The sequence below is a fragment of the Quercus suber genome, unplaced genomic scaffold (genome assembly GCF_002906115.3).
Source record: "Quercus suber isolate HL8 unplaced genomic scaffold, Cork oak 2.0 scaffold_295, whole genome shotgun sequence".
Classification (NCBI taxonomy): Eukaryota; Viridiplantae; Streptophyta; class Magnoliopsida; order Fagales; family Fagaceae; genus Quercus; species Quercus suber.
The window spans coordinates 621,999-634,115 of NW_027069751.1; positions in this window are offsets into that span (position 1 = coordinate 621,999).

A 12,117-nucleotide genomic window follows, 5' to 3' on the forward strand; every position below is an offset into this window, starting at 1 on the left:
CTTGCTGGCACGAAGGGTTATAGGTTTGTTGCTATCCATATCATCCTGCCATTCAGCCTTCCCTTCACACATTTATGGTGGGCAGATGGGACCAATCGGTGTTTATGCAACCAATGCCTTCCTAACAAGATGTCGTATAAGACTTTTATTTTCACTACATGGAAGCAAGCAAAGGAGGCTATTGGCCCTACTTTCAACCATAACTAGGTGTGGCCTACGATATATTCACCTCTTCCCCCAAATCCCGTTACCTCCATTTGGCATCCCTATATTTTCCCTTCTAAAATTCCTACTACTTGCAACGTACCAAGCGGGGTGAGGTTTATTGAAGCACCTGTATCCACCAAAGCCCTTTTGACAGGGATTTAATTTATGTAGGCCTCCAGGTAGAGAGGTCTCCTATGATCTGAATACTCTACTTCCATGTCTTCATCACTGAAAGTGATCTCGTTGGTGTCCTGTATAAAGGCTTTGTCAACTCTGATTTCTGTCAACAGGCATTCCATTCCTACCCCTGAGGTAATGCTCACAAGAGCCTCTGTGGCAATTCTCCACTCAATTGCAGTGAGTTCCAACTAATCAAATAGGTTCTTGAACCTAGAACTTTTCTGCAAGGTGGTAATTGCTGCGGTAGGCAGGGCTAGCCTTTCCTCTTCGTCTTCCCCTAGATCCATGCAAATAATGACTGTTGCTACTCCTTTTCCCTTATGGTTCGGGAGTGGGTTTCTTTGGACTGATGGAAATAAAGATAAATGTAGCGGAAAATAAGTTTTAAATGAATCTACTTCATTCGATAATGATAACATGTACTAAGTAAATTTCAGAATTTGAGAACAAGAGATCGTACCTTGAAGCGGTGAATTTTAAAACCGAACATTGAAGCACTTAGGAATACTTTTAATCTTCACTCCAATTCCACTAACGCCCAAGAAGTGTGGTCTCTCAATTGGTTACAAAAGGATGATTGAAGAGTGACATACACTCACTTCCACCATTACAATGTTGTTTTTTTCACACACAGAAAATTCTGTGCGTTTTTCGCTTTTGTATCTAACCAATAATCTAATTGGGCTGGCCACTTGAGCCTTTCCAATTGGACTTAAGTGTGTGGCTTGGAGTGGGACCAAAAGGGACCAATAAGACACTAGCTCCAATGGGCCTTGGACTTTTCTGTCAACTCTTGACAAGTCCAAAGTTACCATTAACTATATTTAATATCACTATATAAATATAGTTGCACTCTAGGCCTTACCTATAATTATATCCCATGACTTTATTATACATGTAACCCCTTCATAAAATATTCGTAGTAATACAAAGTCATTAATGTAGACTGCCACTTTGTAAATTACTACATCTTAGGGGGGGTTTAAGTATAATGAAAAAAATTTTTAAAAAAACAACTGAGGAACAATTCAAATTAAAGTATCGAAATCAATCAAGAGAACAAACCTTGGTCCAAGTCAACATCCACCATCGAAATTTTACAACTGATCATCAATGTAAGTATATATCAATTCACACTTTGAATATTCACCGTTGGAACTATTTTCCTATCTCTCCTTAGTCACAGTTAATTAGAAAACAAGCAATCTAATTAACCCTAACTACTAAACAACCCAAGGCAAGCGCTAAAGTTTTAATCTAGTAGCAACCTTATGAACTAGATAGATCGATGAAGCTAAACAACACAAACACAAGCAGTTGCATTTAATTTAGTAGAGCGTTCTTCCTAAGATCTAATAATTTTTGACGTAGCAAATCATTAAATCTTAGTTGCTTCACAAATTAGAGAGATCAAACAATTACGGATTTGATATCTAACCTAGCAATAGATTGCAACGAATAATAAACTAGTAGGCCTCCTAGTAATTAAACAAGACAATCATGAAAATAGGCATAGAAAAACATCCGATATTCAAAGCATAAATTGAACAATAAAAACAAATTAGATCTCACAATTTTATTGATTCCGAGGCTTCAGTTTCTTTTGACCAAGTATAAAATTTTAGCCACGCAAGGCCATGACAAAAAACTCAAAGGAGAAAATCAGAGAACAGGGGAGAGAGAGGCGTGTGTGTCCAATTCTGATTTCTCCTTCCCCTTTCCCAAGCCTACAAAATCTCCTAAAAATATTTTAAATAATAATATCCAAATCTGACTAATTAAGGAAAAATATTAAAAATAAAACAAAGTCCTAATATATCTAGGAAAGTGGTGTTTTTTCAGCTGGGATTTTCGTGCATCAGATCTGGAAGCTTCCAAAAATAAACCACATCAGATCTGCGTATTAGAATTGCAGGCAAAGGAACATTCTAGAACATCAACAGTGCAGGTGCAGTAAATTCAAGCCCGATTTCGACCTTGATGCAGCCTGTATCTCTCAAAACTCAAAACATGAGAGTTGTATATCTTTGTCTTGGCGTTCCATAGCAAGTTGAATCATCTCAATCCAAGCTTGGGTGAGAGAGTTATGCCCAGATTATAAAGCAATGTCAAAGTTGTCCAGAATTGCCCAATTAGCTACGTTTTGCACTTTATGCTTCCATTTGCATCCTAAATCAAAATATAAGAATAATTAGTACATTTAGGCACCAAATAAATATAAAAGACTAAACATTAAGGGAGAAATAATATGACATTTTGCATTCTCATCACCCTACGCACCTTTATAACTTGTTTTCTATTCTTCCATCAAGGGCTCGAACCTTGACGCATTGTGGCTTGCCACTTGACTCCAAAGAAAGTGCTTCCTTCCTCTTCCTTTTTCGCATTAGTATTCCTCACAAATTGAGCTCCAGGTCATCCTGAATATCCTCTCATCTAGGGACGAAGATGCCTTGTGGCTTGGAGACCGAGCTTTCACCTGATGGCGCCCACTCATCGTAAAACATGGTTTCTACCAAAAGAGTTTTTGCTAGCACGAAGGGCGATAGGTTTGTTGCTATCCATATCATCCTGTCATTCAGCCTTCCCTTCACACATTGATGGTAGGCAGATGGGACCAATCGGTGTTTATGCAACCAAGGCCTTCCCAACAAGATGTCGTATAAGACTTTTATTTTCACTACATGGAAGCAAGCAAAGGAGGCTATTGGCCCTACTTTCAACCATAACTAGGTGTGGCCTATGATATATTCAACTCTTCCCCCAAATCCCGTTACCTCCATTGGGCATCCCTATATTTTCCCTTTTAAAATTCCTACTACTTGCAGCGTACCAAGCAGGGTGAGGTTTATTGAAGCGCCTGTATCGACCAAAGCCCTTTTGACAGAGATTTAATTTATGTAGGCCTCCAGGTAGAGAGGTCTCTTATGATTTGAATACTCTACTTCCATGTCTTCATCACTAAAAGTGATCTCGTTGATGTCCTGTATAAAGGCTTTGTCAACTCTAATTTCTGCCAACAGGCATTCCACTCCTACCCCTGAGGTAATGCTCACTAGAGCCTCTATGGCAATTCTCCACTCAATTGCAATGAGTTCCAACTAATCAAATAGGTTCTTGAACCTAGAACTTTTCTGCAAGGTGGTAATTGCTACGGCAAGTAGGGCTAGCCTTTCCTCTTCGTCTTCCCCTAGATCCACGCAAATAATGACTGTTGCTACTCCTTTTCCCTTATGGTTCGGGAGTGGGTTTCTTTGGACTTCTAGCTAAGATAACTTGAGAGTTCCCTCTTTGATTATGCGATGAACTAGTCTATGGAGCACCCAGCATTCTACAATAGGGTGTTGCACATAGTTGTGCAAATGGCAGAAACTTGGGTCCCTCCGCTCTTCTTTTGTAGGTTCCTTGGAAACTTGTTTGGCCTTGAAGACCCCATCTGCAATCCATTTATCTAGGAGCACATCTAGCTCCTTTGGTGTACATGGATGGTGGAGTGGTCTCATACTCCCTCCCCTCCACTTTCCTTTTCCTTTCGCTAGTAGCTACCGTCATGGCTTGTATAGTAGACCTCCGTTCTTTGGGCTTGTCAAAGCTTGGCCTTACTGATTGGGCGGTCTTCCTAGCTTTCTTTAACAACTATGAGAATTAGAAGATTTCTAAGTTCTCCAAAACAACTCTGTACTCCATAATCATGTTACCCATACACATTTTCACTGACGTCCTTTCCTCACAATGATCATAGCAGTCAAGAGCTATGTCTTTGAATCTCTTGATGTATTCCATCAAGTCTTTACCGCTCCTTTGCTTGGTCACTTACTAAGTTACAAGCATTACTGTCTCTTCTCCGTGAAAGTATTTAGTACAAAACACGTCCACCATGTCGTCCCATGTCGGGATTAACCCTGGTTCAAACCAGTGTACCAAGTGTACGCGCAATCACATAGGGATTTGGAAAACTCTAGAAGATACAAGTCCTCATCTGCAGTGTAGGGTCTAAGGGTGTCAATAAACTTGCTCACATGTTTGATAGCACTTCCCCTTCTTTCATCATATTGTGCAAAAGTTCATGGTTCATATCTCTCAGGATATGGCTTGTTGAGTATTCTCAATGGATACGGATGCCTTCGTGCATAAAATCTCTCCTTAGGCATTTTGGCCCTTTCCTGCTCTAAAAGCGCTACAACTTCGGCCATGGTAATGAAACGCAGCTCTACAGTCTGCAAACCACCCCCTACAGGGGTTTCTTCCTTGTCTACAGCATGCTTTGGATCATGCTAGCTTCCTTTTGTTGGAAAAATCTAGTTTTTGTATCTCATACAAAAATACACGCAGCGGAAGCAACAAAAACATGGATCTACTTCAATCATGAAAGATAAACATGTAACCATAAATTCTAGAATCAAAGAATAGAAAGCGTACCTTGGTGCAGTGAATTTCAAAACCAAACTTGAGAATACCTTCAATCTTCATCTCAATTCCACATGGTGCCCAAGATGTGTGGTCTCTCAATCAGTCTTTTGTACATAGATTCTCAAAGAAAAATCCTTCTTTTTCTCCTTGTGAAGAAAAACTGATTTCTTTTTCTTTTCATCTTACGTACGTTAAAACCATTCTCATAGCTTCTTTATTTAATAACACTTATTAAATAATGACTGATTTCTAATTGGGTTAGCCTTTTGGGCCTACCCAATTGGGCTTTAGTTTGTGGCTTGAGATGGGACCAAAGGGACCAATAAGACACTAGCTCCAATGGGCCTTGAGCTTTTCCGTCAACTCTTGACAAGTCCAAAGTTACCATTAATTATATTCAATACCACTATAAGAATATAATTGCACTCTAGGCCTTATCTATAAATTATTTCCCAAGACTTTATTATACATTCAACCCCTTCATTAAAATATTCGTAGTAATACAAAGTCATTAATATTGACTGCCACTTTGAAGGTTACTACATCTTAATCCTTGAGTACCCGGTTTAATCCTTTATGTTATTCATCATATATTTATGAAATCCAATTCCATAAATATATACTTTAGTAACTCTTTACTAAAGTGGTTGGGCCCAACACTCTGAATAACCAAACCCATTAAACTTATCTCAAGAGAATATTTTATATCTCCGTTAAGAGATTATGAATTCCATCTTGAGAATACATGTCCCATCAACACTAAATGCGGCTGCCCAACATACTGAGGTTTTGACCATAACTTATAGATCTCACTCCTGATATATCAAAGCAACCTACATCTCATGATCAGGTCCATTATTCTCTCAGGATTTAGAGTTGATGTAAATAGAAGTCGTGAGCTTTATTATTCATTTGACAGTCATTAGGAGAATAATAAATCTCACAGCGGTCCAGTTCAATATGTCTTAACTCTTAAAACATATCAACATACCAACTAGAAGTCTCCACTTCCATGATCAAGACAAATCATCTTAGTTGATATGTTATAGTCTTCGCAGATGAAATGCCCAATTTCATCACCGACTACGAACTAAAATTCTGAGTTTACAAAGAACTTGTGATTTATATCTTTCTGTGACTTTTCACATAAATCACATACTATGCATCTCATGGACTAAGATAATGTCCCATTAGTTCATAAATGGTCTCATGCAATTAAACAACTTAATTATTCATGACATGCCAATAAATTGGATTTTAGGGCACAAACCCTAACAATCTCCCACTTGCCCTCAAAGACAATTTACCACTTATCCGACACTTATCTCCCTATAGAGTAATTCATAGTCACTCTAAGGCAAGGCTTGGAAACAAGTTTCAGCCAGATTTAATGCATAAATCATCTTTTCTACTACTACTACTCACGTATTCATATCTTCTCAAATGAGATGATACTTACGCTTGATGTGTATCTTCACCACCTAGGATGAACACATATCTTGAAGTCCAACTTCATGAATCACAATCAAACTAAGAGTCAGTATTCGTATGTCCAGTTACTATCAAAACCTTACTTTTGTGGAAAAGTATATAATCCCTCATTCTCCTAAGATATTTGAGTATATGCTTTACTCCCACTAAAATAAGTGATCTTTGATTCACTTGATATTTGCTTACTATGCCCACCGCAAAATAGACATTTAGCCTAGTATTTAGCATAGCATAAAGACTTCCTATCGATTTGATATAAGGAACCGTCTTATATGCTCTTCCCTTTTATATGTCTTAGGACTATAGTCCTATATAAAGGAACTTCAAACTTTAAAAGGAAAGAATCCTTTCTTAAAGTATTTCATGCTATACTTGGCTAGACACTAATCTATTTAAGCAATTTAAGATAGACCCAACATCCTAATTTCTGAATTTTAACAAAGTTATAATTCTTAGGATGTGACTAGTCTTTCCCAAGTACTTTATATCCAACTGGACTAGACAACCAAACACTCCTTTGATGACAATAACTCTATATCATTCTAAATGATTAGAATGTCGTCAACATACATTAAGAAATTTATTATTCTATATAGCCTTTACACACATAAGGCATTTTAAATACTTGATCAAAATCAAACAATTTGATTTCTTGATCAAAGATGATATTTTATGATTTAGATGCTTGCTTTAGTCCATAAATGGATTTTAAGCAACTAGCATACTAAACACTACTGGTTCTTTGTTATGAACAAGTCTAGTTACATCATATAGATGTCTTCCTCAAGATTGCTACTAAAAGAAGCTTTCTTGATATCCATTACCATATTTCATCCTAATGAAATATAATGGATAAGAGAATCTAGATAGAGTCAAACTAGACTATTGGTGAAAAAATCTTTTCATAGTCGAAACATTTCTTTTTGAATAAATCTTTTCGCTACTAGTCTTGACTTTGAAGGTTTGCACCTTCAAATCTATCAATCTCATTTACTTGTAGACCTATTTGAAAACAATAGGCTTAATGCAATTAAGCACCTCTACAAGTTCTAGACTTTAAGTAGAATCTAATTCTATTCTCATAACCTTGAATCAGTAATCCACATTCATATCATCTATTGCCTTTACGTAGGACCGAGGATCAAATTCATATCCTTGTGGAATGACTTCAAAAGTTTATCCCAAAAGTATGAATTTATTTGGTAATCCTCCCACTACGATATTGTACCCGTGTATTAGCTATATATCTAGAATAATGTATTGTGGTGTATCTAATACAACCATCTCATTTCCAAATATACTTTATAGTTGTCCTATAACAAATTTTGACATTTTTCTTCTAGAACAAAATCTACCTTTACTTTGAAAGAGCCCTATTCCTCCTTTATGTATGCACTAACTTAAAGATGTCATTGAAACTTTATTCCTTTACAAAAAGGAACCCTAGATCATATTATCCTCTAAATAGAATTCATAGATTGTGAATATAACAAAATAATGGTTCTAAAAGCCCATCTTTCACCAATCTTGAATACCATTTAGATTAATAAGATCTAGATATAAGTGCCAAAATATACAAAACCAAAGGATGGAAACTTTCTCTTTAAAAAGTAAAACATATAAATTTCCATCTAGAAAACAATCATGGACAATGCTTAGCTTTACCAAAACAGAAAAAAATTTCCTTTTGGTCATGCTTTTGAGACTAATTTCCTTTTGGCAATTACTAGGGCAACTAACTTGTCCATCTGTTTGGTATTATAATTCCTCTTCTTATCACCCTTACCTTTCGGTTTAGGCTAAGAATTTGAATTAAATCATATTGATCCTAGCCTTAGCTTTTAGGATGTCTTCTGTTACATAGAATTCATTAATCAATTCAGATAATATAAAAAGAATTTATTTTCAAAACAATCTGAATTGATCAAATGATTCTAACAAGGACTTATGGATCATATCCATATGAGATTAACATTTAATCTCTACATCCAAGAATTCCAATTCATTTTAAGATTAAAACATTTTCATAAAATGATATAGAATTGGAACTCCTTAAGCCTTTCTTAGCACTCAATATGATTCATACCAAACATCTCATTTAGACTTGATATAAAGTCTAAGTTTAGTACTAACTCTTGCATCTCATGCAGTAGCACAATTGAGATAGAAGCCAATATAACATATTAGCATTTCAATGGAGACTATGATCATATCATAAGCTATCTTCCATAAATGCATCATGTATAGGAAATTATGACAATGCTGAATCAAAACATGAATATTTACTTCAGCTCCTTTAAGCACCATGTCCAAAATTATTTCTTAGTTAATGTGATTCAACTAAAATAGTAGCTAGAGGACAAAATTTATGACAACTTTATTTTGAGACCTTGAACTTAAATACCAGGACATTATCATTTTGCACCATAACCATATAATATGGAACCCGAAAACATACTATACTAGGTGCAACGACAACCTAATCCCGCAATTAATATTCCTCAGCATAGAGTGAATATCAATCACTATGATCAGGCGAGAATTATTCTCTTTATTAATGCTATCATGGTAACTCTTACCAAACAAAAATAATTTGCCGCTTTTCCTTTGGCCTCTAAGTAATAATAGCAAGAACTCAGCATAGAGGATGCTATCAAACTTAGTCTAGTGTACACCATTGTCTAGAATCATGTGTAGCCACATTTCATCCCTTTAACAGACTTATTTTGTAGTACCATGATAAAAACACCCTCCGCATGGAATGCAAAGCTCGAGGCTAAGACAAAGTGTTTGATCAAACCACTATAAACCAGGAAATTCAATCTTGTAGTACCATGAAATAAACATCCTTCGCATGGAACGCAAGGCTCGAGGCCAAGACAAGATGTTTACCCCACACCACTATGAACCAACAATGGAGGCCGTGAGACCCAACCCTTGTATCTCTCTCCCACTAAAAATTTTAAACAAGTGGATTGTCTTGAAATCACTGTGATCTAATCACAATTTTAACCCTACACATCAAGTGTGTTTAATTGTTTAAATTCAATGTGATGTAACTATGTCACGTCACAATAGCGTAACGAACATTCGCGCAATCACAAAGAAGTTTAACCTTGTAATCCATGAAGTAAATACCCTCCGCATGGAATGCAAGACTCGAAGTCAAGACAAGGTATCTATTCACATTACAATAAACTTAACAAAAGGGCTATTTTAGCACTCTCACTCGTAATTTGGGTCTTTCTTAAATAATTGTGATCCCATCACAACTAATAACCTTGCACTTGATAAAGACTCTAATCTTATTAGAATCACTAACTAAAATGGAAGTCCTAAACTATTTAGGATTCCTTAAACACTAACGAATCAAAAATTAGTTATATAGAACTCTATCCTTAATTTACTTAATTTACTAGATAAAGTATTCTAATCTCATTAGAAACTATATAACTTTAATTAGAATTTCAATCTCATTAAAAACCTCTAATTAAAATAAATTAAGGACTATTAATCTTTAAATGATTTAGTACCAAGAGTTCTATTAAACTAACATCTTTGATCTTATTAGGTCTTTTAGTTAGAACCATGTGTAATCTATTCACACATAAGCTTGCTCTTAAAAAACTTGAAAACACTTAGAAAAAATTCTGATTTTCTTTCTTTCGATCGATCGAATGTGCCTCTCGATCAATCGAAAAAATTAAAAAATTCGAACTTGACCATCTGAGTTGTTCGATAGATACTCGATTGCCTCTCGATCGATCGAAAAACAAATTTGATCGATCGACTATCAATCGAAAATCAATCTAATTAAAAGGTCTGATCACTGTTTCACTCGATCGATCGAAACTCATGAAACTTGAATTTCCAGAAATTTTCTAAGGCAGTTTTCTAGGGTTTTTCTTGAAAAAAGTTTTCTTCCAAAAACACTTTTTGACTTTATCAACGAAGATTTTCAGATCAAACATTAGGGTTTTCAATATCAAAATCAAGAATCATAATAATGCTAGAAACCTTGAAAACACAATCCTAATCTCATTAGGAATAAATTTCATAATCCTAGCATTAACCAATTGTTTGATCATGAAAAACATAGAATGCAAGGCAAGCATCAATACTCGTTCAACATTCAGATCTTAATACATATAAACATGAACTAATATCATGGTTTGAACATCCACACATCAAGGACACAATTATGCAGAAAATTTTACTGCAAAAAATTAAATCATCAAGAAAACGTTTTTTTTTTCTTTAATTCTAAAATTCAATCACATGTTATACAAGCATGATATTGAAGACCGCTCTGATACCATTTGTTGGAAATATCTGGTTTTTGTATCTCATACAAAAACACATGCAGCGGAAGCAACAAAAACATGGATCTACTTCAATCATGAAAGATAAACATGTAACCATGAATTCTAGAATCAAAGAATAGAAAGCGTACCTTGGTGCAGTGAATTTCAAAACCAAACTTAAGAATACCTTCAATCTTCATCTCAATTCCACATGGTGCCCAAGATGTGTGGTCTCTCAATCAGTCTTTTGTACATAGATTCTCAAAGAAAAATCCTTCTTTTTCTCCTTGTGGAAAAAAACTGATTTCTTTTTCTTTTCATCTTACGTACGTTAAAACCATTCTCATAGCTTCTTTATTTAATAACACTTATTAAATAATGACTGATTTCTAATTGGGTTAGCCTTTTGGGCCTACCCATTGGGCTTTAGTTTGTGGCTTGAGATGGGACCAAAGGGACCAATAAGACACTAGCTCCAATGGGCTTTGGGCTTTTCCGTCAACTCTTGACAAGTCCAAAGTTACCATTAATTATATTCAATACCACTATAAGAATATAATTGCACTCTAGGCCTTATTTATAAATTATATCCCACGACTTTATTATACATTCAACCCCTTCATTAAAATATTTGTAGTAATACAAAATCATTAATATTGACTGCCACTTTGAAGGTTACTATATCTTAATCGTTGAGTACCCGGTTTAATCCTTTATGTTATTCATAATATATTTATGAAATCCAATTTCATAAATATATACTTTAGTAACTATTTACTAAAGTGGTTGGGCCCAACACTCTGAATAACCAAACTCATTAAACTTATCTCAAGGGAATATTTTATATTTCCGTTAAGAGATTATGAATTCCATCCTGAAAATATATGTTCCATCAATACTAAATGCAGCTGCCCAACATACTGAGGTTTTGACCATAACTTATAGATCTCACTCTTGATATATCAAAGCAACCTACATCTCATGATCAGGTCCATTATTCTCTCAGGATTTAGAGTTGATGTAAATAGAAGTCGTGAGCTTTATTATTCATTTGACAGTCATTAGGAGAATAATAAATCTCACAACAGTCCAGTTCAATGTGTCTTAACTCTTAAAACATATCAACATACCAACTAGAAGTCTCCACTTCCATGATCAAGACAAATCATCTTAGTTGATATGTTATAGTCTTCGCAGATGAAATGCCCAATTTCATCACTGACTACAAACTAAAATTCTGAGTTTACAAAGAACTTGTGATTTATATCTTTCTGTGACTTTTCACATAAATCACATACTATGCATCTCATGGATTAAGATAATGTCCCATTAGTTCATAAATAGTCTCAAATAATTAAACAACTTAATTATTCATGACATGTCAATAAATTGGATTTTAGGGCACAAACCCTGACACCTTTTTCTTTCGTCTTGCTTGCCTTCATCTAGCGAATCTCTTCCATTATCTGTTGGTGGGAATGTTGTACGGATTGTAGCAACTTGATGAAAAATTTGGCATTATCAG